Source organism: Acipenser ruthenus, chromosome 5, assembly GCF_902713425.1.
Source record: "Acipenser ruthenus chromosome 5, fAciRut3.2 maternal haplotype, whole genome shotgun sequence".
Lineage (NCBI taxonomy): Eukaryota > Metazoa > Chordata > Actinopteri > Acipenseriformes > Acipenseridae > Acipenser > Acipenser ruthenus.
The window spans coordinates 55609900-55635137 of record NC_081193.1 but is presented as its reverse complement, the minus strand read 5'-3'; positions in this window follow the sequence as shown (position 1 = coordinate 55635137).

The window sequence follows — 25238 nt, the reverse complement described above, 5'->3', positions numbered from 1 at the left end:
CCTGTGCAGCGGCGCCTTTGGTGGCACGCTGCCCCAGAGCTTCGATACCTCAGCGCTTCGATGCCCTCAGTGCCTCGAGGACTCCAACCCTCAGTGCTTCAACGCCTCAAGGTTTTTTGAGCTCCACACATTGCACCCTCTGTGGCCACGGGCCCCTGCGCACCATAGCCTCGGTGCCTCGGCGCTTCGACGCCCGCAGCGTTTCACCAACACACTCAATCCCCTGGGTTTTTTTTTCGGTGTCTCGGTGTTATACAGCCTTGACGCTGCGGTGCTTCAGCTCCATTGACGTTCCAGAGTTACACACCTCGACTGAAATGTCTAATTTCCACCCGTGCGCATCATGCAGGCGGAAATTGCACAAACACACTCTGTGTGCGAGGTGCCTGGGCATTGAGCACACCTCTGCTGCCTTGGTAGACAGGTCGACCTGCTCCTTTTGCGCCGGGTCCAAGGAGAGCACCCTATAAAAAAAACGCTTTTCTCAGACGAGAACCCTGCAGCCAGCCTAGGAGATCCATCATTGGCCTTGGGATCCAAGGCCTCCCCTCCCCTCCCTACCCTCCAAGCCCTGCGCAAAGTATTCCTTCTCCACAGGCTTCACAGCGCCATGGCAATCGCTCTAGATCTCCCTCGATGGGCAGAAAGAGAGCTAGAAACGCAGACCAGGTGAGGGATATTGCCAAGTTAAAGGGCCAAATGGCCCAGATACTCGAGCACTTAAGTAGGCATCAGGTCCCCTCTGCGTCTGCCCCAGTTCCACCAGCACCTGCCCCAGAGCATACCCCGGCTTCGCCAGTGGTTGTTACAGAGGCTGAGCAACAGGACTTAGTGATGAGCGAGGAGGAACAGGATGCGCTCTTTCTAGTGGCTTCCTGGGCAAGTTCCGAGCTGCGCAGGTCTGTTTTCAGACCAGCGCAGACTTCGAACCCCAGCCTTTTACGGCGTTTCCGGACTAACTGGAGGAGGTCAAATCCTCTTGGCAACACCTGGCCTCGGCGCCCAGCGTGTCCAAGAGCGCAGCCGCACTTGCCTCCATGGAGGGAGCAGAGGCGGTGGGGCTTGCAAGCCTTGGGCAGAAGCCTGGCAGGCTTAGTGATGGCACGCAGACAGCTGTGGCTGTCTCAGGCGATGGTCCCGAATGTGGACAAGTCCACCTTATTGAACGTGCCTATCTCCCCTGGCCATACTTTTCGACCAGCGGTAGAGGAGATCCTGCAACGCTCTCACAGAGAGCGAGAACCGTCCCGACAGGTGGCAGTGATGCTCCCCTCCCATGCCTCAGCACGGGGAAGGGGGAGGTGATGGCGTCCGGCAGTTACCACGGTAACCTGGACTATCCCGATCCCTACGGCACCACGGGGTGACCTGAGGCCTCCAATGCAGCTTCCGCCCCAGCCTCAACAGCCCCAGCAGGGGCCCTGAAGGCTTGCGGCCTCAGACCCAACCGTACACACAGCACCATCTGCACTATTGGCACCTCAGACTCTTGGGTGCTCGCCACCGTACACAACGGCTACGCACTGCAATTCCATTCGGGACCTCCTCCCTTTCGTGGGATCACGGTCACATCCGTGAACGACCCTCTCCAGGTCTTGGCCCTCAAACAAGAGGTAGAAACACTACTTCAAAAACAAACCATCCATCTCATAGAAAACACCTCTCAAAAAGAGGGGTTCTACTCAAGGTATTTCTTGGTGCCAAAGAAGGACGGCGGCCTTCGCCCCATGCTAGACCTGAGGCACCTCAACGGGTTCTTGAGGAAGAGGAGGTTCCAGATGGTCACACATCACCACATCCTCCAGTCTATCTGGCTGGGCGACTGGTTTACAACAGTGGACCTGAAGGACGCGTATTTTCATGTTCCTATCCGTCCAGCACACAGGAAATATCTCTGCTTCGCCTTTCAGGGGAGCATCTTCGAGTTATCCATGCTGCAATTCGGCCTCTCCTTAGCCCCCCGCACATTTTCAAAGTGCATGGATGCCATCCTAGCTCCCTTGTGGCTGCAAGGGATCAGGGTGATGAATTACCTGGATGACTGGCTGATTTGTTCCCAGCCCCAGGCAGGAGCAGTGGCCCACACAGCGATTGTGACAGAGCATCTGTCGAGGCTGGGTCTCACCCTCAACAATGCAAAAAGCCAATTAACACCGGTACAGAGTACGGTTTATTTGGGTCTCCGGCTGGATTCCCTTACAATGTGAGCCTACCTGACAGACGACAGGGTAGCTGCTATTCGCACCTGCCTGACCCTGTTTCAACTAGGGTCCACAGTGCAATTAGTGTTGTGCCACAAACTACTGGGTCTGATGGCCGAACACATGGAATCTGTACCAGCAGGTACATGTAGAGGATAAATATGCAACACCTCTCGGTTTGATGAGCATTAGTTCCATGTAGTACATAGAATGTCATGACTTATTGTGACTGAAACCATGCAAGATACAAATTTCAGACCATTTGGTGAGAAACTCTGCAACATGTTGTTGCTCACCTCTGTTGAAAGGTTCTCCTAAGAAGTGACAAATGTAGACTCTATCCATGATTTCAAACTTTGAGCATAAATGTTGATAGGTATGGGTGACTCCATTGTTAAATGTGATGGTTTTGAGCATACTTGTATTTTCCAGATAGTAGGAAATTGATGAGACCAGTGGCAATGTCAATGTTCCTGCGAATTTGCTTAATACAAATGCAAATGTGATACATTTACTACCAAACTAAATACAAATGCAAATATGTGACAAATGCTAAATGGACTTCAAATACTTTGCCATACAACAAATGTTAATTTATTAACATGAATTTGGCAGAGGCCTTTATCCAAGGTGACATACAAGGAAAGCAGTTTATATAATAACAACATAAACACAGTAATCACGTAGTTCATAATAATTAACAGGTATGTACCAATATAGGAAGAAAGTTACATAAAACAGTGTTTCCCAATCTTGGTCCTGGGGACCCAGTGTTTGCTGATTTGTGTTCCAAATGAGCTTTAAATTACGAATTGAACCCTCAATTGAATGAATAATGTGTCTAATCAGAGCATTTGAATTATTTGTAGAAATGGCTGGCAGCACAGGCCTCAATTAACACTAATCTAGGACTACCTAATGTTAACTCATGTAAGGTAGTCCAAGATTAGTGCAAAAGAGTTGGATATTTCAAGTTATTTCTAACATTGCATTAAGTCACTAATTGTTAGTTCAATTGGGGGATCAATTTAATAATTGAAAACTCAGTTGGAACACAAACAGCAGACACAGTGGGCCTGTAGGACCAGGTTTGTGAAAAACTGACATACATGATGAGATATATGTATATATTTATATATGTGTGCATTGCACAATTATTATTTTTACTTGTTTTGTTTGTTATGTTTAATAAACATGAAGTTCTCAAAAAGTGTCCTTTAGTTTGCATATTTCAGGTTAACCAACTTTACCAGCAATACTGAAAAGTCTCTCTACTTTATTATGAGCATTAGTATTGAAAAGTGTTTAAAATTGAAATATTTTTGAAGCTTTCCCATGATTTGAAATTCAGCAGATTGCATTTAAATTATTATTATTTATTTATTAGCAGACACCCTTATCCAGGGCAACTTACAATTATCACAATTATATCACATTATGTTTACATACAATTACCAATTCATCCAGTTGTTTATACTGAATCTAGGTAAAATACCTTGCTCAAGGGTACAACAGCAGTGTCCCTCACCCGGGATTGAACCCACAACCCTCCGGTCAAGAGTCCAGGTATAATGAGGTAGAAACACTGCTGTTTAGGAATAGAGAACTTTTTTTTAGTATGCACACATTCCATTTACATACAAACGTTTCACACGTCTGTGGTTTTACAGACAAGGCTGAAGTTGGCTTCTTATTTGTCAGCTTCTTATTCGCCAGCTTCTCATTCGCTCAGCTTCTTATTCGCTGGCTTTTAGTGCATAAATGTATTTGTCTATGTTGAAGAAGTAGCCTTGAATTTAACTGGTTAAATCACTTTGGGCCACCGATTTCTCTGCCGGTACCTGACAAGGGGCAACCCCTCTGCAAGCCCCACTTGTATTTAGCCCGGCCCAACGTGGTTTACTGGGGAAGAACAGCGGGTAAATATGCCACATATGCCAATTGCTCAGCTTCTGATTCGCTCTTTATGTATCTACGTTGAATAAGTAGCTTTGCATTTAACAGGTTAAATCACATCGGGCCGTGATTTCTCTGCAGGTACCCAGCGAGGGACACACTTTCTGTAAGCTACACCTGTATTATTATTATTATTATTATTATTATTATTATTATTATTATTATTATAGCAGACACACTTATATGTCATACAATTGTGACATACAATTACCCATTTATACAGTCAGGTTTTTTACTGGACAAATCTAGATAAAGCAGCAATGTGTCCCCCATATGTGATTGAACTCACAAACATCCAGTCAAGAACAAAGTGCTCTAACCGCTGCTCCACAGATGCTGCAAGCGACGGATCACTAGTGTCTCGTTGTAGAAGGCCACGGAAAATTCACGATTTCACGTATTTGACTGCCTACCGTGAAAAATGTAAATATTGTTGATTTCTGGCTGAGGTATGAAATCAGATTCCGAAACTGGCAAAAATTGCGGATTGTTTTTTGTCAATTCTACCAAACTGCAGCACGAACAGTTTCTGCATATGGACAGGTTTTTACACAACAAAGACAAACCACAAGTGTTGAAACTGCAACAAGATGCACGATTATTACTATAATCACTATTAATTTTATTTATTTCAGTACTGCAGTGTCCCCCCACCTGGGATTGAACCCACGACCCTCCGGTCAAGAGTCCAGAGCCCTAACTACTACTCCACACTGCTGCCCATGCTAGCCTTTAACAAATAATTAGTTTTCCGCTCACGGGTCAGATCATTTGTGTGTGTGTGCGTGTGCGTGTGCGTGTGTGTGAGAGAGCATGCTTGCGTGCGCATCATATATAATTTAGTGTGTGTAAAGAAAAACGGTTTTCTCACTTGCACTAACCTTGTTTTAACATTTTGTTTTTCAAAGTCAGCATAACGCTATACAACACAGTCCATTTAATACTGTATGAACATAGCATACAAGTTTTAAATGTTTACAAAACTTGACAATGTTTGTTTAGTTTTAATCAGTTTTGTCTGCTTGTTTCTTTTTTCAGCCAACACATTTAAATGACCCTTGTTTGTTACATTGAGTCTGTAGCTACCATTAAATGTTTCAACCTCGTGAGTTTCTTTGATGCGCTATTAATTTTATTTATACCTTTATAATATAAACATGTATTCATTTCTAAATTTATTAAATTAAAAACATTTATTTCTAAATGTATTTATTCCTCTATGCATTTGTTTAAATCATTTATTTATTTCTACCAAATAAATTATTCCTTTATTTATTTTTAATTAAACGAGGAACTAATGATTTATCAGAGATCAGAAATTTAGACAAGGAAGCTACATGCCACTCTTGTGTGCAATTCCATTCTATGGTATCTACCAAACAAACAGGAAACTAGAAATTTTCAAACAGGAAATCGAAAATTTCTAGAATCGAGCACCACCTTCGGGTTTTCAGTGAAAGCTGGTCAGGTTTGGATCTAAGCTTAAAAAATGAACGCATTTCAATAACTGCGCAGTGGTGCAGTGAACTAAGGTTGTGTACTCTTTAAGAATGTCATGTTGCAAGTTCAAACCACAGTATTTTTTTTTTTCCTGCGATATGTGCTGTTTTAAAACATAAATAATTTGTTTAATATAAATGGTGTGGATATCAAACTGCTTGCATACCCTGGTTTGTTTTGACGTTGACCAACATGTGGAATCACATGATTGGTAGATGTCCAGTTATTTAGCTTTTCTGTTTGAATAGTCGCCACACCCTTAAAAAGTAGACGGAAGAAGAAGATGAAGAAGAAGAAGGAGAATAACAATTTTACTTTAGTTTGACGACTCATATCTCGTTGTGTATAAGAGCTATGTACGTTTTTCTTCACATTTGGGGTAAGAAAGTTTCAGACTTTTGATACTGGTACAGATGGTAATTCTAAGTGATTTAGTTTTGCCGATGCAACCTGGTAAAAACAGCTGTACTTTTTGAGCTGAATAGAGACTCTCGGTAGTTTCAAACAAGTTTTTCTAACTTGTACGAGGAACTACCGTTCCTCTCAATAGCAGTTATTTTACAGTTACTAGAGGCAGGTAAATCCCCCTCTACATTGAAAGTGTACCTAGCAGCCATATCTGCTTGCCATGTTCCCATTGACTCAGTGTCCCGGGCGCTCATATTCTGGTGACCCGTTTTCTGTAGGGCGCTCGGCGGTTATGACCTCCTATAAATGACGTCCTACCCGAATGGAGTCTAGACGTGATACTAGAGGCTCTCACGAAGGCCCCGTTTGAGCCCATAGATAACATAGAGCTGAAATATCTCTCTATGAAGACAGCATTTCTGTTAGCTATCACCTCTGCTAAGCAGGTCAGTGAGCTACAGGCACTGTCCGTGCACAGTTCCTGTATGCGCGTTTGGGACGATGGAAACGGTATCGTTGCGCACGAACCCTGCTTTCCTCCCTAAGGTGATTACAGCGTTTCACTTGAATCAATCAGTGGAACTAGAGGCTTTCCATCCCCCTCCCTTCGCGGAGTTCGGGCATTGAGATGCTATGTGAGTAGAATGAGAGTGCTGCATTAATCTGACCAGCTCTTCATTTGTCATGGTGAATGGGCCCGAGGTCAAGCCGTCTCTAAGCAGCGACTGTCCCATTGGATTGTGGACTTGGTTTCGAATGCGTATACTAATGCCGGCCTACCCCCACCTTGGAGGGTGGCTACGTCATGGGCCCTCTTCAGAGGTGCCTCTTTGACCGATATATGTACTGCGGCTAGCTGGACTACCCTGCATACGTTTACCAGGTTCTACCGACTTAATGTCGTAGATCCCTCTATGCCTTTAATAGGCACTAGGGTCCTTGAGGTTGCACGCTCACACCACCAACACTAGATGGTGGTAGCGAGATGTCCATCAGATGCTGCTGCTCGTTCTCCATCACGACGGCTCTAGTATACTTTCCCAAAAGTATTCAATTTGGCGGTGTCACAAAGACGGCCGGAGTGGGTGGCATCAGACCAGAGCCAGGAAATATACAGAGACTTGGGGTTTTGGTGAAGCTGAGCGCGTGATCGCGCTCAGCATTTAATAAACAGAACAGAAAATAAAAAGTTTGAAACAGAAACACAAAACAGGACACGGCACTGGTAGCCAAAATAAACAGGTAGACAAAACAGACAGACACTAACAAACAGGGACGAACAAACACGGTGAGAAACACTTATTCTTCTTCTTCTTCTTGGTGTTATTATTTTTACCTCCTCTCTCTCCTGTTCTTTCACCCTGAACACCCAACCCCAAGTGGCAGCAGTGTGGAGTAGTGGTTAGGGCTCTGGACTCTTGACCAGAGGGTTGTGGGTTCAATCCCCAGTGGGGGACACTGCTGTTGTACCCTTGAGCAAGGTACTTTACCTAGATTGCTCCAGTAAAAACCCAACTGTATAAATGGGTAATTGTATGTAAAAATAATGTGATATCTGTATAATGTGAAATAATGTATAATGTGATATCTTGTAACAATTGTAAGTCGCCCTGGATAAGGGCGTCTGCTAAGAAATAAATAATAATAATAATAATAATGAAAGAAATGTGCATCTATATATACTGTTGTGCTGGGATTAAATTACTAATTAATTACTCACTTGAATCCCAGCACATGAATTAGTTAAGTGTACTCCCGTGACCACACATTACATTTTACCAGCACATGAAGTGATTTGTGCCCTCCTCGTGCCTAAATATAAATCTACATTTTTAAATACATGTGAAACACAGACCCGTTTATATCCCGTGTACCAATGACTATACACCAACATTTACACACGCACGCAACACACAAATGCACACAGGGACGGGGCACATTGCCACAGGCGGTCATCTTCAAATTGAAAGGGAACGATAGGTTACGGATGTAACCCCGGTCCCTGAAAGAGAAGATGACCGCCAACCTTGTGAGGTCGCATCACTCACATTCGCGGGTTCAATGCAAAAGAGACTCAGTGGAGGGGCCTATCGGCAGCTTTGATATAAAATGCTCAGCGAATACCTGACAAGCAGGTATATCCCAAAAGTATTCAATTTGGCGGTCATCTTCTCTTTCAGGGAACCAGGGTTACTTCCGTAACCTATTGTTTCAAATCACGCAAGCAGTCTCCAATAGAAATGTAGGAAGTTGCTGCCACACAGTAGTTGGTGGGTTTAAAGTATTCAGAACAAATGAATGATAAAGTCAGGAGGGACATTGCTCCACTGCATTGGGAAAGGTTTTTTTTTATTATTATTATTTTTTTTTTTATGGGAAGGGGTAAAGTCAACGTGAATTTAGTTTCCATTTCCAGTGTTTTTCCGATGTTTATTGACTATACACTGGTTTCATTTTTTTTTTGTATCGGCAGGTGTTTTGTCGTTTTTTATCACTTAAAACCGAAAATCAGTCCTAATTATAATGTATAGTAAAATTTGATTAAAACTGCCTGAAAAGATGGACACCTTAAAAGTGATTCCCAGCAAACACGTAACGTAACCGTAACGTTATCTGTAGGTTCTGTATTGTTTAGGTTATTACAGAACATTCTGCTAACGTTTGGCTAACTTTATTAGTATATTCATGTTGCCAACAGAAATGTGTTTCATTGTCATTATAATGTTTATTTGCAATTAATTAAAGAGTTGACCGACCTAACATGATCTTGAAAAAAAATCAAATAATGTTCTTATAACATTCCTGCAACATTACTAAAAACTAGCCAAAACTTGGCCTTGGATGTGGAAGAAAAGTTAGTTTCGAATGACATTTTTCATATATTAATGCATATTTATAACCATACCAGCTTTTAGCAAACTGTGCGCTTTATTAAATGTGGTGTATTCGGATCTCATCCAGACAGGCAATCACGACACAGCTGAGTCAGTCACACGTCAGAACCTAGCTGGATTGTACCAACATTGTAACAAACTCAGGAAAAGATGTAAGCGGAGACCTAGTATGCAATTTCTGAATACTCTGTTTATTATTTCAGTAGGTTACACAAACTACTGCTAGCCATAGTCTACGCAAAAATAATACATCTGATTAACAGAACTCTATCACCAACAGGCTTTCTTACTGGGATTTTCAGACAGCTGCTATAGGGTGCGTTCATGGAGATCATTCTGTGCAGAATCTGACCAATTTAGCCAATCGTTGCGTTAACGGAGATCATTCTTAGAAGATCATTGGCTAAACTGGTCAGATTCTGTGCAGAATGATCTCCATGAAAGCACCCCTTATGCACCATGAAATGTTCACCCCGCAACCTTTGACTGCTCTGCCCCTACCAGCTACAGTCCCCCCCCCCCCTCATATTTATCCTTTTCTTCAACCAGTCCACCCGTCCCCCGGTTCCAGCCAACCTTAAGCCCAGGTCTTTCACGCTCTCCGAGGTTATGACCCCTGGAAGAACATGATAACACACAGCGCGACAATACACAAAGCCCTTTTCCCCCACAGTACAGTTAGCCGGGTCGCTGAAATATGTAATGGACTGTACCATGTTGACTACAGTACTATATGCATAGTTCAGTTTGCGCTGTAACGGATTGTGAAACAGTAAGCATTTTTCGCACTGAAAATCCAGTTTCTGCAGATTGCAACCGGTGTTAAGGTAAGGTTGTATGGCATTGTGACAGAAATACAATGAGTTCTGGTGATAAATCTTCCTCCCGACCTATGAGGGCGCTAAAGAACGGGAGGAGAAGTATCTGGAAGGGCTGGCCTGACAGTTCGTTTCCGGGACCAGGAAGTGGGTCAGCCTGGAAGGAAGCGAGACTCTGTTGTAAGACCGTATTGATTTGACAGGTAAACGAGGGGCAGCTGCAAGTAATAAGGCAGCTGCAACCGTTTACCTAGATATCATGCGGGATTACATATAGGGGCCAGGGTAACGCTGTTCTTTTCCTTCGTTTGGGTTAAGCCAAGGACCGAGAAGGACGAGACAGTAAAGTACTGTGTAAAGAGTTGCGTGTGTGTGTGTTTGTTTTTGTTGAAATCACTGTAAAAAAAATAACTGTCTGTGTTTTTACAACCACCAGACAGCTAAAGCACATCCGGAGCTGTCGCCTTGGGCCAGCACAAGCCGGATCACCACTTCACGAACTGTCACCGAATAAAAAGTGTATTCACTCACCACCAGCACGACTGCACGCACCCGAGATGGGTGAACGTGTTTTTGTTTTCTTTATTTCAGGACTGTAACCTGCCGTTTTCATCCCCGCGCTCTACACATCGTTGTGTATTGCCGGGGTTTATTATTTACGGTCGCTAGACCAGGAAACAAAATAAATAAAAACATTTGTCACTGGATTACCGTTGTCTGCTTGTCACTCCTGCACCGCATCACCGCTACCCCTGTTCCCCTTACTAACCACTTTGCCACAGGCATTCATAAAGATTAAGTTTTAGATAAGTTATTTTTTTCCTCTCATCAAACATTCATAAAGATTACATACATGAGAGTCTGTAGAACCATAATAACGCTTTGATATTGCTGGCACATTCTGTCAGCCTCCATAAAGTCTTAACTTGCCCGCCATACACATGTTGTCAGGTCAGTATGCATTCTTTCTTATCTTGGATTTTGGACTTGCTCAAGTGTTGCCAGATCAGGCAAACACATTGAACCAATAGACCAGGGTCCGGTTGCATAAGATAAACTAAAGTCTTTGGCTTAGTCTAATGTTAAGTCAGACTGACGATGTTACACACAGCTAAGACGGTTGCATAAGTTAGACCATAAACTTTTCGCAGTGCACTCCTGGAAATTTAAGACACTTGAAGAAACAAATGAATATGGCCAAACAATTCCCTGAAACATCGAAGCTCTCAATTCATCCTTACGGCAAATTAGTGCGGGAGAAAAAATAACTTGAAAATGTGTGTGCCTGTGGCAAAGTGGTGAGTGAATACAGGTGAGTGCAGTGCAGAGCGGATACGAAACAGACAGACAATGATTTCCAGGTGCAAGGGTGTTTATTGATTTAATTAACAATGTCCAGAGCCTTATGGGAAACACCTGTAAATAATAATGATGGAGTGATACAGCAGAGTGTATCACTCAGTATTTGTAATTCCCCGGGTTTGATCCGTAACCAAAAGTCCAGTTTTACAAAACCAACACTAAACACAAAACACAAACACAGTTCTTAGTGATAGTGAATACGTGCAAGTGGAGTAATACAGTTCTCCGTGAAATGCAGGGGTGAAAGTGATGTCCAGGTTTTTGCTGGCTTTTGCTACAGCTCCGGATCGTGCAACTGGAAGTCTATTAAAAAAACAGATGACAGTTAATAAAACACTAACAAACACAAGATATTTTAATTATTACAAGACACAGCTATTGTAGTTCTCAACAAATACAATTTCAGATACAATTTTACTATCAGATAAATTACAGGCAAAGTTTCAGATTTCTACAATTTCTCGGTTCAAATGATAATTCTGTAGCTACTGGAAAGTTAAAAGAATAACTTTAAGAAAAAAGTTTTTCACATGTGTACCTGTTAAAATGCAAAATCTATTGATGGGCTTCTTACAGAGAAATATGTATTTCCAGAAAAATATGACAATGTCCAATACAGAGCAGGGACTGACCTAGGAGAGTGGTGAAACCAGCTCGTTTTGACTCGGATACAGATGGATATGGTGATGGTAAGAATTAAAGATTAATAGATTTATTTTTGCAAAAGACTATCAAAACGTTTGTGTCATCAGTGCAGATATAATGTTATTTAACAGCAATTGCATTATAAATATATAAGAAATTAAGATTTGAAAATCAGAATTGCAGTAGACTGTTAAGCATACAGACGTGCTCAAATTTGTTGGTACCCTTACAGCTCATTGAAATAATGCTTCATTCCTCCTGAAAAGTGATGAAATTAAAAGCTGTTTTATCATGTATACTTGCATGCCTTTGGTATGTCATAGAATAAAGCAAAGAAGCTGTGAAAAGAGATGAATTATTGCTTATTCTACAAAGATATTCTAAAATGGCCTGGACACATTTGTTGGTACCCCTTAGAAAAGATAATAAAGAATTGGATTATAGTGATATTTCAAACTAATTAGTTTCTTTAATTAGTATCACACATGTCTCCAATCTTGTAATCAGTCATTCAGCCTATTTAAAAGTAGTCACTGTGCTGTTTGGTATCATTGTGTGCACCACACTGAACATGGACCAGAGAAAGCAAAGGAGAGAGTTGTCTGAGGAGATCAGAAAGAAAATAATAGACAAGCATGGTAAAGGTAAAGGCTACAAGACCATCTCCAAGCAGCTTGATGTTCCTGTGACAACAGTTGCAAATATTATTAAGAAGTTTAAGGTCCATGGAACTGTAGCCAACCTCCCTGGGCGCGGCCGCAAGAGGAAAATCGACCCCAGATTGAACAGAAGGATAGTGTGAATGGTAGAAAAAGAACCAAGGATAACTGCCAAAGAGATACAAGCTGAACTCCAAGGTGAAGGTACGTCAGTTTCTGATCGCACCATCCGTCGCTTTTTGAGCGAAAGTGGGCTCCATGGAAGAAGACCCAGGAGGACTCCACTTTTGAAAGAAAAACATAAAAAAGCCAGACTGGAATTTGCTAAAATGCATATTGACAAGCCACAATCCTTCTGGGAGAATGTCCTTTGGACAGATGAGTCAAAACTGGAGCTTTTTGGCAAGTCACATCAGCTCTATGTTCACAGACGAAAAAATGAAGCTTTCAAAGAAAAGAACACCATACTTACAGTGAAACATGGAGGAGGCTCGGTTATGTTTTGGGGCTGCTTTGCTGTGCCTGGCACAGGGTGCCTTGAATCTGTGCAGGGCACAATGAAATCTCAAGACTATCAAGGCATTCTGCGAAACGTAGTTTGTTTATATGTTACGTGTTGTGTGTAAATGTTGGTGTATAGTCATTGGTACACGGGATATAAACGGGTCTGTGTTTCACGAGTATTTAAATTGTATATTTGTATTTAGGCACGAGGATGGCACATCACATCACGTGCATTTAAAGTATTAGTATGTGAACACGGGAAAGTGCACTTTAATTAATTCATGTGCAGTTGTACCGAGATTCCAATTGAATGATTGACTAGCAATCGAGTCTCGGTACAACTGCATAAAAGCAGCATGTTTTCACTCACTCTGGGTTGGGTGTTCGAGAGTGGAGAATGGGAGAGAGAGGAGTAAAAGGAAAGTAAGAACGTAAATATAAGTGTTCTTACTCATCGTGTTTGTCTGTTCGTTTGTCTGTTTACTGTTTAGTCCGTTTTGTTTATATATTTATTTTGGCGTAAGTGCCATGTCCTGTGTTTTGTGTTCAAACCTTTTATTTTCTGTTCTGTTTAATTAATAAATGCTGAGCGCGATCACACGCTCAGCTTCATCAAAACCCCAAGTATCTGTGTGTTACTTCCTGTTTCTGGTCTGACGTCACCCACTGCAGCCGTCTTTGTGACAGTCCTCCAACAGAATAATGACCCAAAACACACAGCTAAAAGCACCCAAGAATGGATAAGAACAAAACATTGGACTATTCTGAAGTGGCCTTCTATGAGTCCTGATCTGAATCCTATCAAACATCTATGGAAAGAGCTGAAACTTGCAGTCTGGAGAAGGCACCCATCAAACCTGAGACAGCTGGAGCAGTTTGCTCAGGAAGAGTGGGCCAAACTACCTGTTAACAGGTGCAGAAGTCTCATTGAGAGCTACAGAAAACGTTTGATTGCAGTGATTGCCTCTAAAGGTTGTGCAACAAAATATTAGGTTAGCGGTCCCATCATTTTTGTCCATTCTATTTTCATTTGTTTTATTATTTACAATATTATGTTGAATAAAAAATCAAAAGCAAAGTCTGATTTCTATTAAATATGGAATAAACAATGGTGGATGCCAATTACTTTCGTCAATTTCAAGTTATTTCAGAGAAAATTGTGCATTCTTCGTTTTTTGTGGAGGGGTACCAACAAATTTGAGCACGTCTGTATATGGGTCATTCCATGCCAGCTCAACCAGTGCCATCTCAGATTTTCCTAGAAGAGTTCTCCTGGGGGTTTTCAGACACGCTGAGTTCAGAAATGATTGCCATTTTTTTTTTTTTTTTTTTATTTAGTCGTCGCCAATTTTTTTACCACCGTTTTCTCCCTAATTTAGTATTCCCAATTATTATCTGTATCCTCGTCTTACCGCTTGCAACCCCCCGCCGACTCGGGAAACAGCGGCTGGAGCAAGCGTCCTCCGAAACGTGCTCCTGCCAAGCTGTCATTTTTCGCAGCGGTGCCACCAGACCTATAGTGCTGGAGGACAACACAGATCTGGCAGCTCCACTGCAGAACCGCGGTGAGCCGTGGATTCCCCTGCTGACCTAAGCTCTCCCTACCCGGGCAGCGCTCAGCCAATTGTGCACAGCCCCCTAGGAACTCCCGGTCACGGTCGGCTGTGACATAGCCTGGATTCGAACTTGCGATCTCCAGGCTATAGGGCACATCCTGCACTCCGCGCAGAGCGCCTTTACTGGATGTGCCACTCGGGAGCCCCATTATTATTATTATTATTATTATTATTATTATTATTATTATTATTATTATTATTTCCCCTTTGACCTGTGACCTTGCAAAGGTCAACCTAAAGTGAGAAAGGGACCTTGACCAGAAAAATCACCCTGGGTGCAATTTAGATGCTACCATCATGTTTAGCACCTCATTCTACTTGTATTGAACAGGGCTTTTCAGAAAAAAAACTAGGAGCACCCTACTCACTTCTGGCAAATTGCCAGACAAGGGGTAACTGACTAGTTTTATTTGAACTTCAGCCTAACCCTTTACCCTGTAGGGGATGTGGTTCCTAAAATGTAAGTATTGCTGTAAGAACCTTAGGAACCAATTTGAAACTACCAAAACCTTACTTAGTTGGATTTTGAAAAAAAAAAAGTGATAGTAAAGTTTTTTTTATAAGTTGTGGTGCCTACCTAGGGGGATAATTGATTGACTGACCAACCATTTGTTAAAAAGCCGTTTGCTGCATTCTCATGCTAGCCAATCAGTCAATTTCAGGCACAACTGAAAGTCTTTGGCATCTTTGATGACAGAAACAGGTGCAGGGGTAGAAAATTCCCAAAATCTTAACATGTCCAGTCGGGCATGTAGCTCTAAATTTTACATGCCCAACACAAAATTTTACACGCCCAAGTGTAAAACTGAAAAACACTTTTCTGTTGCTGGTGATTCCACACCGATAGAGGACATGTCCTGCTGTGTGTCAAGTGTGTCTCGTGCCAACAGTCTCAAACATCCAATGTTCCACTACTGCATCATCTTGTTGCCATTTTCATCAAATAAGTACATGCAGTGCTTAATTTGTGCCGGGGCACAGCCCCGGAACCTCTGGGCGTGCAGAGTCATGTTCCCGGTACCTCTAATTAATAATCTTATGAAATGCTTTCTTTTTAAATTCTCAACAATAGTTGTATCAAGTCTGCAAGTTCTTGATGGGGTTAATTCATTAGGGTTGGTTGGAGTTAGGAGAAGGAACAGAGACAGAGTTTGGAGAGTTTGAATGAGCTAGAAGGAGCTAGGAGGCGATAGAGAGCATTGTGAGAAAACGACTGCTACCTTTGTTTTGTTGAAGTATTTGTTCTGTGTTGTTTGTCCCTTGTGCCCTTTTATTTTGTGTTTTTGAAAAGTCTTAATTTTGTTTAATAAAAAAACTGTGCAGCCACGCAGTGTTTTGCCCCGCATTCCTGCCTTTGGTGTACTGTTTTCCTGGAACCTGACGTCACACACATCACCATATCAGCCATCCTGCCACACGTGGTGTCATTGTGGGATCAAACAGCACCCTGGAGGACTCAGGCCAGGAGCAGTACTGCAGATGCCTTATTTATGTTTTTTTTCTTTGAGAAGTATTTTTTTTTAATATGGGAAGGAACAGTCGCAAGAAGCAACAGCGGCAGCAGCAGCAAGAGCAGCAGCAGCCACCCCGGCAAGAAGAGCCATGGGTGGAACCATAGGAAGCCTGGCCCGGGTGCACCCGGTGCAGCCACTTGGAGCACCGCTGGTTGGACTGCCCGGAGGTGCCTCCAGACTGGTGCGGTCGCTGTGAGGGTTCCGGACACAGCTGGAGGAAGTGCCCTTTTCTGGGACAGCCATTGCAGCCTGCACTGGAGGAAGAGTCCAGCGCGGCTTCACTGCTGTCTGCCAGGTCTACCTGGTGGATGAATGGTGTTCTGGTTGCGGCAAATTCAGGCACACAGTGGCCATTTGCTCCTCCCAATATCAGGGAGAGGTGTTGGCTGCTCGAAGGAGCCAAGACCAGGCACCCCGAAGAACCCAGAAAGAGTCGTCTGGAGAAGGGCCGCCAGCTCTGGTGCTACCGGAGCAGATTACTTCACTGGAGATTTGGGATTGGCTGGTGGACCTTGAGGGGGACATGAAGAGGGACCTCTTGTGGGCTCGAGATGGGAGGGACGTCCTGAAGGTTACACTGCCGTTGACTGGGTAAGACGTCCGGAAGGTCCCGCTGTTGTCGCCTGGGAAGGACGTCATAAGGTTCCCACCACCGATGCCAGGGGAGGACGACTCACTGTCCCAGCTACCGCCGCCAAGAAGAGACATCTCACTGTCCCCAAAACTAGTGGGAGATGTCTTGTCTTTGCTGCCGAAGTCTGGAAAGGACGTCCTGCTGTTCTTGACGCTATTGCTTGGAAAGGACGTCTTGTTGACTCTGTTGGCATCGCCAGGTGAGGGCACCTGACTGCATCGGTCTTCACCCTCAGAGGGAGTAGTGCAGGAGCTGCCACTCCCTCCACCCCCACCAGAGGGAGTAGTGCAGGAGCTGCCACTCCCTCCACCCCCACCAGAGGGAGTAGTGCAGGAGCTGCTACTCCCTCCACCTCCAGTAGAAGGAGATGTTCGGCAGTCCCCACCTGTGAAGGAAGACAACGGGCTAGTCATAGTACCAGTTGAGGGAGATGGCCCACTGGGTGAAGTTGCACCACCTGGGGATATGGGAACTGCACTGAACGGGGGTGCCAAAGTTATATCATTCAGGGATGCCGAACCTCCACTGCACAGAGACAGTTAAGAAGAACATAAGAACATAAGAAAGTTTACAAACGAGAGGAGGCCATTCAGCCCATCTTGCTTGTTTGGTTGTTAGTAGCTTATTGATCCCAGAATCTCATCAAGCAGCTTCTTGAAGGATCCCAGGGTTTCAGCTTCAACAACATTACTGGGGAGTTGGTTCCAGACCCTCACAATTCTCTGTGTAAAAAAATGCCTCCTATTTTCTGTTCTGAATGCCCCTTTATCTGGTCCTTGTTTCTTTTTTCAGGTCAAAAAAGTCCCCTGGGTCGACATTGTCTATACATTTTAGGATTTTGAATGTTTGAATCAGATCACCGCGTAGTCTTCTTTGTTCAAGACTGAATAGATTCAATTCTTTTAGCCTGTCTGCATACGACATGCCTTTTAAACCCGGGATAATTCTGGTCGCTCTTCTTTGCACTCTTTCTAGAGCAGCAATATCCTTTTTGTAACAAGGTGACCAGAACTGAACACAATATTCTAGGTGAGGTCTTACTAATGCATTGTAAAGTTTTAACATTACATCCCTTGATTTAAATTCAACATTTCTCACAATATATCTGAGCATCTTGTTGGCCTTTTTTATAGCTTCCGCACATTGTCTAGATGAAGACATTTCTGTCTCAACATAAACTCCTAGGTCTTTTTCATAGTTCCCTTCTTCAATTTCAGTATCTCCCATATGATATTTATAATGCACATTTGTATTGCCTGCATGCAATACTTTACACTTTTCTCTATTAAATTTCATTTGCCATGTGTCTGCCCAGTTCTGAAGTTTGCTGTACCCGCCTCCCCCACCAGAGGGAGACGGGTTGACATACCCGCATAAACCTCTCGAGTGGGATGGGTTGCTGTATCTGCTCCCATCACTACCACCTGAGGGAGAGGAGCAGGAGCTGCCTCTCCCTTCGCCACTGGAGGGATCAGGACAGGATGCTGGCAGTTCTCAACAGCCACTGCATAGGTTGCTGAGGGGAGCATGGGGGAAAACCGCCTGGTCGCAACGGCTGCGAAGAGGGCTACCCCCAGCACCACCAATAGTCCTGGCTCCATCACTCCATCAGAAGTGGAGCTCCTGCTGCCGCCTTCATGGCCAGGGGCTCCCCTACCACCGCCGTCACCTCCCGGTGGTTCGCTGCCCAGTACATCACCGCTCAGGGATTATTATTTTATTATTTAGCGGACGCCTTTATCCAAGGCGACTTACAGAGACTAGGGTGTGTGAACTATGCATCAGCTGCAGAGTCACTTACAACTACGTCTCACCCGAAAGACGGAGCACAAGGAGGTCAAGTGACTTGCTCAGGGTCAAACAATGAGTCAGTGGCTGAGGTAGGATTTGAACCAGGGACCTCCTGGTTACAAGCCCTTTTCTTTAACCACTGGACCACACAGTCCACTTGGGGTTGCCTGCTGCTTCACATTGCCTGAGGCTGCCTGCTGCGCCGCTTTGCCTGGGAGAGCTGTCTCTTTTGCTTTGCCTGGGGTCGCCGCCTGCTCTGCATCCCCTGGGGTCGTCGTCTGCTCTGCATCCCCTGGTGTCGCCGCCTGCTTTGCATCACGTGGGGATTCCGCCTGCGCGCCACCGCCTGGGGATGCCGCCTGCGTGCCACCGCTTTGGGGTGCTGCCTGCTCCGCACCATCGCCCGGAGTTGCTGTCTGCCTTGCATCAATGTCCAGGGATGTTACTGGCCTACCTTTGCCAGAGGCCACCGGGTTGCCACTGCCCGGGGCCGCTGGGTTGTCATTGCCCGGGGCAGCCGGACTATCTTTGCTTGGGACCACTGGACTGCTTGTGGGCCCAAGACAGCTTCCGTCCCCACCTCAGGAGTTTGACAAAGACATTTGGGACTTTATGAGGGGAGGTGGCCATAGGGCCATATGTGCTGTGCACAAGGGGGGGGGGGGCAAATGTGACGGGGTGGGGTGCCCCCCCTATATATTTGCATTATGATTTATTGTTATTGTATTTTGTATATTCCTGCTGTTTGAAAACCGGGTGTGTATTAGTTCAAATGCAGTTGTATTAGTGTTTGGCTAGGATGGGGTTCATTTCCATCCAGGGATGATTGTTCAGGTGCAGGTGGTTAGGAGTTTATTGATTGCTAATTGTGCAATTAACTCCTAATCACCTGCTATATAAGTCCAGCTCCAGGCTCATTAGGGTTGGTTGGAGTTAGGAAAAGGAACAGAGTTTGGAGAGTTTGGAGAGTTTGGAGAGTTTGGAGAGTTTGGAGAGTTTGGAGGAGATAGACAGCATTGTGAGAAAATGACTGCTACCTTTGTTTTGTTGAGGTATTTGTTCTGTGTTGTTTGGCTCTTGTTCCGTTTTATTTTGTGTTTTTGAAAAGTTGTTATTTTGTTTAATAAAAAAAACTGCGCAGCCATGCAGTGTTTTGCCCCGCATTCCTGCCTTTGGTGTACTGTTTTCCTGGAACCTGACGTCACACACATCACCACATCAGCCATCCTGCCACAGGTGCATATTGTTTTTTAATCAATGTCATCCTTCTGGAGTCCTCTGAATGTCTTTTCATTTGTCTGTTTTTTAAACCATTTTTAATGCAAAACCATAACAAAACATGTAATACAGACTTTTTTTTAAATGTATTTATTATTTGTCCTGCGGTTGCCTTTAATTAATTTCTCTGCACACACTACTACTTTGTATATGATGTAGAATACGTAAATGTAAACATCTAACACTAGTACGTACAATACTCTTTCAAATAAAGTGTTATGAATTTGAATATGCGGTTCTTAAGGACAGTATTATTGTCATTGCTTGCGCACCGGTACAAATTAAGCACTGCATACATCCAGCATACTATCACATAAACAAAGTGTTGGGGGAGGGGGGGAGGGGGGGAGGGGGGGAGAGAGGGGGGGTGTACTCAATGACACAAAATAACATTATTTTAACATAAACTTTAAAGAATACTCAAAATTTGCTGAATCTCTGATTAAACGTTTTTTGTTATTTCCCCTCAGTATCGGTAATCCATTGCAAATACAATCTGTTATCACTCAGACAGCAGAATAGCTTAACCAATAGCAGCTCAAAACATTCAGGCATCACATGTTCTGCTGTTCGCGCAAGTGCACAGGGATTCAATACCAGAACACATGAGATGCTGGCTGGAAGGGATGTAGGTAAAAAAAGAAAGTGATGTGGGAGCAAATACAGAAGTGTGGAGGGGTGAGGAATTCACTGACACAGGAGACAGAAAGGTGCACAATTTATTGTTCACCGGCAGGTGGCCCTAGAGGTCCGCCGTTCCCAGATACCAGCAATGGTAAATGAGATATGACCATATAGACACTCGCAGGTGCCTAAACAAATAATAATCAAAAACAGAAGGTACAAAGAAATAAAGAAAATAAAACGCTTTTAATCAAAACTACAAAATAAAGTTGCTGCACTCTGCAGCATTTCCCCAACCGGGTCTCTGTTCTACACTCTACCGTTCCCTCCACCTGTTGGGGGTCTGCCCTAGGGTTCCACGCTCTCTATATTTTTCTTTTCTTTGGTTTTTCTTTGGTTTTCTTTCTCTGTCTGTTCACGGTCTCTTAGAGCAGAGCTTCTGCAAGCTCGTTGTCGGTCTAGAGGGGCAGATCTGAGGGAACAGCAGTGCGTTATTTTATAGGTCCAGCAATCCCACAAGGCCCACCTCTCAGCCACTCAGAGAGAGGGAAAGCCAACACACCCTCATTCCCACCTCTCCGTGTCATTGCTATGACTGACAGGCGGATCTTACGAGACTGCTGCCCTCTACCTGCAGCACCATGCATACGTCGTTGCAGCACTTATACAGTGCCTCTAGTAAGTATTCACCCCCCTTTGGACGTTTTCACAGTTTGTTGTGTTACAACCTGAAATCTTGATGCATTTAAATGGGATTTTTTTTCCTTTGATTTACACAACCTACTCAACACTTTGAAGAGGCAAGAGAATTTTTATTGTGAAACAACAGGTAATGAAAAATAAAAAACATGAAATGTCTTGGTTAGATAAGTATTCACCCCCCAGAGTCAATACTTGGGAGAACCACCTTTGGCAGCAATTACAGCTGTGAGTCTTTTGGGGTAAGTTTCTACCAGGTTTGCACATCTGGATCGTGCAATATTCACCCATTCTTCTTGGCAAAATTTTTTCAAGTCCGGGCTTTGACTGGGCCACTCTAGGACATTCACTTTCTTATTTTTAAGCCACTCCAGTGTCGCTTTGGCTGTGTGCTTCGGGTCATTGTCCTGCTGAAAGGTGAAACTCCGTCCCAGTCTTAGGTCTTTTGCACACTGAAGCAGGTTTTCCTCAAGGATTTGCCTGTATTTAGCTCCATCCATTTTGCCCTCTACCCTGACAAGCTTCTCAGTCCCTGCCGATGAAAAGCATCCCCATAGCATGATGCTGCCACCACCATGCTTCACAATAGGGATGGTGTTACCTGGTTGATGTGCTGTGTTGGGTTTGCGCCAGACATAACGCTTTGCATTTAGGCCAAATATTTCAATTTTTGTTTCATCGCACCACAGACTCTTTTGCCACATCTTTTCAGAGTCTCTGTAACAGGGCGAGGAGCCCTGTACGTGTATTTGTTTATTTATTTTTAGAACGGGGTCTCCCCTTCCGCCCCTGTGCAGGTTATTGTTTTGTATTTGTTTGTTTTATGATTTATGTATTTATATGACAGTGAAGCGCCGTCAGTATTGTTTTTATATTTATTTATTGTATTTAAATATGACGGCGTAGCAGTGTGTTTGTTTGTTTTTGTTTTCGTTTAAAATGTGTTCTGGCAGAGGCGAGATTAGTGCTCGTCCTCTGCCAGGAATAATTAAAAACCTCTTGCAGATTGTGGCCGAGGGGTAATGAGATCATTGATAATTAACTCCTCTGCCACAGTAAATAAAAGCCTGCAGCTCTCTGCACTCAGGGTGTGTGTTCGGAGGAGGAACGAGAGTGAGATCAAGAGCAAGAGCGAGAGTGATACATTTATTTGAAAAGAATAGCAACAGTGACAGCAATCTGCCCAGCCTGACCTATTCGGTTTTGTGTTTTTGTTTAAACTTTTATTTATTATTATTATTTATTTCTTAGCAGACACCCTTATCCAGGGCGACTTACAGTCGTAAACAAAAATACATTTCAAGAATCAGTACAAGTATTAATACAATTAAGAGCAAGATAAAATACAATCACTTCGGTTCTAGCAAGTACAAGTATATGACAAAATACGATTCAATAACCGAGCAGATGTCAGTGATAGTTACATCAGGATATAATTAAATACAAAATACTACAGATTAAATGAAACTTGACAGATTACAGTACTCTAAAATGCAGGATTAAATGCAGTAAAATAGGGGGCAGATAAGAGGAAGTAAAGTGCATTTAAGGAAGAGTGATGTGTCCAGATGGAAAAGAGGAGTTTCTACAGCTGCTGTCTGAAGAGGTGAGTCTTGAGGAGGCGTCGGAAGATGGTCAGGGACTGGGCAGTCCTGACATCTGTAGGTAGGTCATTCCACGCCAGGTTACCTGGTAAGTGCGGTTGGAGAGGTCAGAGCAGTGCCAGAGATTCCCAGGTCAGCGAGAGAGGATAGTAGAATAGAGTGATTGACAGTGTCAAAGGCAGCAGAGAGGTTGAGGAGAATTAAGACAGAGGAGAGAGAGGCAGCTCGGGCAGAATTTTGTGAGTTAGTGACAGACAGGAGGGCGGTTTCAGTGGAGTGAGCAGAGTGGAAGCCAGATTGGAGAGGGTCGAGCAGAGAGTGGTTGGACAGGAAAGCAGAGAGCTGGCGGTGTACAGTCCGCTCGAGGGTTTTGGAGAGGAAGGGTAGAAGGGAGACAGGATGGTAGCTCTGGAGGGAGCTGGGGTCGAGGGTAGGTTTTTTGAGGAGGGGAGTGATAGAGGCTTTTTTGAAGGCAGAGGGAAAGAGACCAGAAAGGAGAGAGGTGTTGAGAAGGGAGGAGATGAAGGGAAGTAGAGCAGGAGCAGCAGCTTGAAAGAGGTGAGTGGGGAGGGGGTCCAGGGCACATGTGGTGGGTTTGTGACCCTGGAGCAGGGAGGAGAGGTCAGAGTCTGAGAGAGGCGAGAAGGTGGAGAAGGAGGGTGAATTAGTAGGGGATGCAGTGGGTGTAGGTGTTGGAGCGGGAGAGGTGTTAAAGAGTTTGCGGATATCTGATATTTTAGAAGAGAAGAAAGGCAAAGTCATCAGAGGAGATAGAGGAGGGGGGAGGGTTAAGGAGGGAGGAGAAGGTAGAGAATAGTTTACGTGTGTTGTTAGCGGAGGCTTGGATTATAGATTGGAAATAAGAACATTTAGCAGAGGAGAGAGTGGTAGAGGTCTAGGGCGGTAGAGGTGTAGGTCTTATTTTGCTCTGTGAGCTGTGTTATTTATTTTTGTTATTTAAATAAACAGCGCCGCAGTGTCTTTTTGCACTGCAGTACCTGGTGTCAGTTTTTCCTTCCTGCACTCTGGCCTGACGTCACCATACGTCCATTTTTTTCTTTCGTTTTTTTCTATTTTTTGTGGAGTGAGGAAAAGAGGATGGGAGGAAGGAGGTAGAGCTGCAGAAAGCTGCAACAGCAGCAGCAGCAGAGCAAGAGGAGATGGTGGTCATGGGACCCCACCCAACTGGGACCCCCATACTGGGACACGGAGGGCTGAAGGGGCACTCCTGTGTGTCATCTGCAGAGAGTTTGGGCATGACCAGGAGGACTGCCCCTATGAAGACCCCTGCTTCTGGAAGGCCTACTCGATGTGGAAGGTGTCCTGTGCGTCCGGGTGGTTTTGGCTGCTGGAGCAGCAGACCCCATCACTTCCACAGGCCAAGAGAGAGAGGAAGGTGAGGAGAAGGAGGCAGAGAGGGGACATGGACCTGGAGTGGGAGAAGTCGGGGCGTCCACAGCCCAAGAGGGAGGAGCCCAAATTTCCTGCACCTGAGTGGGAGGAGCCTGAACGTTCTGCACCTGAGCGGGAGGAGCCCGAACATCCACAGCCCAAGAGGGGGGAGTCAGTGCATCCACAGCCCAAGAGGGGGGAGTCGGTGCGTCCACAGCCCAAGAGGGAATAGTCGGTGTGTCCACAGCCCAAGAGGGAAGAGTCGGTCCGTCCAGAGCCCAAGAGGGGGAAGGCCGAATGTCCACAGCCCAGGTATCCACCAGCAGAGGGAGAATACCCACTGGTTCCGCCTCCACCGCCGTGGGAGGACGACTTGCCATTCCCACCTCCACCAGCAGAGGGAGAATACCTGCTGGTTCCACCTCCGCCGCTGTGGGAATGCGTGCTGCTCCCACCCCCACCAGCAGAGGGAGGATGACTTGCTGCTCCCACCTCCTGGGAGGATGACTTGCTGCTCCCACCTCCACCACCATGGGAGCACTACCACCAGGGGGAGAAGGGGAGGAGCCCCTGCTGCCTTCGCTGCCAAAAGGGGAGGAGCCCCTGCCGCCTTCGCCACCACCCGAGTGAGAGGAGCAGGAGCGGTCTCTCCTTTCAAGACAGGACGGACCAGGACAGGAGGCTGGCGGTCCGCAGCTGCCCTTGCATAGGCTGCTGAGCAGAGCAAGGGGGAAAACCGCCGGGTCGCAGCGGCTGATAAGAGGGCCAACCCCAGCACCACCGCTGGTCCTGACTTCCCTCCTGCAGTCGCCTTCCCGAGGGTCCGGTGCCGCTGTCGCCACCCGAGGGTCCGCTGCTGCCATCGCCTCCTGAGGGACCGCTGCTGCCCTATCGTGCATCGTCTGGGGATGCCAGTTTTACCATTACCTGGGGATGCCAGTTTGCCATCGCCCGGGGATGCCTGCCTTGCACCGCCCGGGGATGCCTGCCTTCCTCCGCCCAGGGATGCCACGCCCGCTCCGCTCAGGGATGCCACATCCGCTCCGCTCAGGGATGCCACGCCCGCTCCGCTCAGGGATGCCACGCCTGGATCGCCTGGGACTGCCTGCTGCTCCGCATCGCCTGGGGCTGCCTGCTGC